Source organism: Hemicordylus capensis, chromosome 4, assembly GCF_027244095.1.
Source record: "Hemicordylus capensis ecotype Gifberg chromosome 4, rHemCap1.1.pri, whole genome shotgun sequence".
NCBI classification, from domain to species: domain Eukaryota; kingdom Metazoa; phylum Chordata; class Lepidosauria; order Squamata; family Cordylidae; genus Hemicordylus; species Hemicordylus capensis.
Genome location: NC_069660.1, coordinates 122,804,904 through 122,809,448, shown reverse-complemented (window position 1 = coordinate 122,809,448; position 4,545 = coordinate 122,804,904). Strand labels below are relative to the sequence as shown.

The 4,545-nt window shown below is 44.0% G+C and overlaps 1 long non-coding RNA gene across 1 annotated transcript; it reads left to right on the top strand.

The window, feature by feature from the left end:
• The first annotated feature begins 124 nt into the window (after positions 1-124).
• On the top strand, positions 125-4,236 carry LOC128325067 (uncharacterized). Its single transcript, XR_008307243.1, has 2 exons — positions 125-260; positions 3,359-4,236. It is a non-coding gene; the product is annotated as an uncharacterized LOC128325067 (long non-coding RNA).
• The last annotated feature ends 309 nt before the right edge of the window (positions 4,237-4,545 follow it).

Genomic DNA, 4,545 nt, shown 5'->3' with positions numbered 1-4,545 from the left:
GAGGAGCGCGGCAGGACAGGCGGCGACCGCCCGCACGATTCCTGGTTCGCTGATTGGCTGCGTCCTCCGCCTCGGCTGAGCGTCACGGAGACTATAGAGACGTTGCAAGCCTGTGGCGAAAGGAAGCGCCTCGAAGCAGCTCCGCGCATGGCAGTAGCGCCTTTCTTGTCTCCTTTTTTGTCTGCGGCTGCTGTTACTTAATGGCGTAGTTTCTAGCTAGCTTCTATTGACCGCCACCGCCACCTAGAGGACAAAGAGCTGTAAGTCCGGTCGCCCGCACCCAACACAAAGCCTTCAAACTTCTGTCCTTTCTTTCCTCCATTTCAGGAAATAACTTCAGAAGTGGGGAATTTGATGCCAAGATCATAACATGTTATAATTTAAGACCGCCGTGCTTGTGGGATTATATTTACCGCAGTCCCACTGTACAAAGCACACTCTCCACTGTCTACTCCCAGGCCAGGACCAAGTTAGAAATGGTCGACAAACACGTGGTCACATTGAACTAACCCCACTGCTTGCAGGGAATGAAGAGGAGGATCAGTTCGAGGGCGGGGGAAAGTGCTTGACTTCTCCTGTGTCTATTTATTGTCCCCTGCAAATGCCACTCTAAAGCTATTTTTTCCTTACCTTTGGAAATTCTTAAAAGGAGGGTAGGATCTTTTGAAAGGACGCAGGAATCATTTGCATAGGATAATCAGTGGGCAGGGTAGCCCCCGCCCTCCTCCCACCGCCATTGATTCTCCCCTGCAAATCCCACCCCACCTCCACAATATTATAAGAACAAATATAGTTGTGGACATTATATTTTTCTCGTAACATCTGGTTTGGCGTTTACACCGTGTATTGTAGATCAAGGACTGGAAGTCTGGGCCTTTAAAATAAAAAAAAAAACCTAACTTGAATCCCCTTAGTCCACTAAAGTGTTTTAAATGTACATGGCAAGAAGGCATAGTCAGGATCTCAGAGCAGTCACCAGTTATGGCATAATTAATCTGTATTAAGTGATCCAGAAGAGCATGTACTATTTGCTAAAGAACATAAGAAGTGCTTCGCTGAACCAGAACAAGATCCAGGTAGTCAGCATTGTTTGCAAGAATTCTACCACTAGGCAATCCACAAGAAACTGACCAGGAATTCACTGATAGATAGCAATCTACCCTTGTCCCGCCCCTGCAGTTAAGGTTATGGCACAAACACAGTGGCTGACATCCTGGCTAACGAAACACCAGTGCAATGGGAGAAGCACCAGTATCGCACCTGTGCTCCAAAATAGTTCCAGCCTGCTACACTGGTGCTAGTGTGTGAGAGGAAATTTCAGCTAAGTCCCCTTTCTCCCAGAAGCTGTGAGTCACCTGAAAATATGCGAGAAATAAATTTAGCGGTGTCGCCAGGAGGTTTTTCACACCAGGCTTTGTGCCTCGGGGTTTCTGAAGAGTCTGCTTTGCAGCAGATTCACAAGATGTTTACTTCGGGGGATAAAATTGACAGTCCACATAGCTGTCTGATCCTCCCGCACTCCTTGCAATCTTTCTCCTATGTGTATTCCCACTGTTGGTTTCAATCTTTTTCCTCCAACCAATTACATCCCAGGAGAAGGCAAAAGACGCCTCCCTTCAATATTCCTTTTTTTTTTTAGTTTGACAACCAGCATCATGGGTATCACTGTTATTTCTGAGCCTGGTTCAGTAAGCATCACGTGCTGCTTGGTTTAGAAAAGAAGGGGGGGGAGAGGGGGGAAACGTTTAATTTAGAATAGCAAAAGCAGCGGCAGCAGGTGAGAATTTATCATGGTGCGTATTTGTGTGTGCATGTCTGGGTAAATACAAATAATATGTGGACTGGCACACTCCAATCTGGAGTGGATTTGAATTAAAAGCCATGTGTGTAAAGCCTCCAGGCTGAAAATATGGCCCTAAGGGCTGCACGACTGTCAGAGACATATTTTTTATGTGGTACACTGCGCTTCCTGGGGAAGGGGAGATTGTCGAAAGCCACTGCTAAGCCAGCAGTGGAGCTGAATTAGTTGAACTATCCAGAAGCACCGGTGCTTCATTATTCAGGAGGCGATCTGGAAAAGGACTGCCAAATTGGTTCATGCACATCCCTAGTTATGGGCATTCAAAGAGCTGACAGGAAAGTCAAGACTATAGTTGCTCATGGGATTTTAGATCTGGGTCTCCCTTTCAGAAATCAAAGAGGTAAAAGTAGGCAGGAGTGTTGTCAAAATAGGTCAGCTGGGATGAGAGTTTATGGATTTTAGCCAAATGTTTGAAATCCAGTGTTTTACGCAGCTCAGCTGAGTAAATGAACAGTCAGGGTGCTGATGGGGCACTGGTTGACACCAGTTGACCTATTTTGACAACACTCCTGCCTACTTTTACCTCTTATTTCTGATATCTCCAAAAGGAGGCCCAGATCTAAAAACCCATGAGCAACTATAGTCTTGACTTTCCTGTCAGCTCTTTGAATGCCCATAACTAGGGATGTGTATGAAACAGTTTGGCAGTCCTTTTCCAGATCGCTGAGTAGGTTTGGAGGTGTGGCTGTGGCGTTACCTTTAAGGAGCAGGGAGGGTACTCCCGCCAGTGCTGTGCCCAAAATTGCTGCCACCCCATGCCAGCTATTTGGGGCACAGCACCAGTGGGGAAAACGCAGTGGGGGAGTAAGAGCACCTCCCCTGCTCCTTAAAGGTAACTCCTCCGCCACCAAACTGGCCATCTGCCAGTTTGTGCACATCCCTACCCATAACTTCCACATGAAGTGGATCTTAAGGAAGAAAAAATATATTAACCATATACACATTTACTTAAGTTGCAGATAAGATAAACAAAATCTCATTAACCAAATCACCTTTTAATTTCAGTCATGTATTTTTAATTGCCAATAACCCAGGCTTTGAATCAGATAAATGAGCGCATTGAGGTTGTACATTATATTTGGCTGGTAATGATTACGGATAAACTTTCCCATATTGGCCTGGATCCTGAATTTTTATTAGAAACTGACCTAGTGAATGCCAAAAAATTAGTTCATCAACATCTAAATGATATGGAGCTTCAGAACGAGTTGGCTTGTCTGCCGGCATGTTACAGTCAGTTTAAGGCCAGGGTGGGGTTTTCCCCCGGCTTCATATTTGTCCATCATAACTGTTAGGAAGTTCTGCTGGGCTTTTTCAAGAGCACGCTTTAATGCCTTTCCTTCAGCTATATTAATGTGGCGGTTTCAACATCTTGCCCCCGGAGGCTCACTTGTGCCCTTGTGGTTCAGGTGAACCTGAATCAATCACTCACATTTTACTACGCTGTAGATTTTACAGTAATATTAGATGTCATTTGATTCTGCCGCTTCCTTCTAGGTTTCAACATCAATCGGATGATTTGCTGGTGACATTTTTACTTGAAGATAATGCACTCTGCATCTCTCATGGTGTAGCAAAATTTTGTTTCATCGCAATTAGAATTCGTAGTTCACTGACTGATACTAACGTTAATAAGTAAGTTAACGTTGAATGCTGGAATAATGTTTATTGTTTGTGTTGTTGTTTTGTTTTGGCCATTGGCTGTAAATAAAGTATCTATCTAATTATCTATCTATCTTTTTGTCCACATTTCCTCTCTTTGCTTTTGTTGTTCATGGCCATTTTGGAAACTGGCTGCACTGTCCCCAAAAGAGCCATTTTAGACTGGTTTCGAGGCTGCAATGCAGATAACATTCATAGAATGATAGTTTTTTTATTTACTTCACTGCTGCTTCATAATGTAGATTCTTTATTATTTTGTTTATTATTCATTAAAATTTTGTCCCACCTTTCCTCCAAGTATTCATTGGCTAGTGCCTGTGCCATATCTATTCTATTTACTAAAGGGGCATGTCTACTCTATTTACTAAAAAGGTGGGGAGAAGGAGATATTGCCAGTACCACTCTATTTTGTGCTGCAAAGCACCCCTCTATTCGATGTCTCAGCAGCACTGCATCATGGGCTCTTGATCAGGGAACAGGGAACTTTTCACCCTACCTAAACTAAAAAGGCAGTATTGCATTCACAAGTGGTTGCTTGTAAGAGCAAGTGTGGGGCAATGTGCCTCAGATCAAACTTGCAAGCTGACTGAATAGGACACACCTCACCCCTTTCTCTTACAGAGAGGCATCAGCCTCCAAGCAGACTCTATTTCACCTAACCTGATTTTTGCTTCCTGTACCCCATTTTGTCCTTAATAAAGCTTTAAACTGTATTTCTACCTCCTCATTTCCAATACACCAAGACCTGCTTCTATTAAAACGAACCAAACTGCTCCCCAAAGCAAGCTAATTTCCCCACTTTAAGTCAAAAGCATAGTTGGAGTGTCTAGCCAGTGCTCCGGGGCAATTCTGCTAACAGAGAACACACAATCCTCCACAGAAAGAGTAGGTTGCAGGCAGGACATTTCTATGGTTCTGCTCTACTAGTATTGCATAACATCTGGCAACTCTTACACGTCCAGCCAGAGTCAGTGGAGTATGTGATTACACTCTAAGTTCAGTAGGTAGACTCCAATTACATT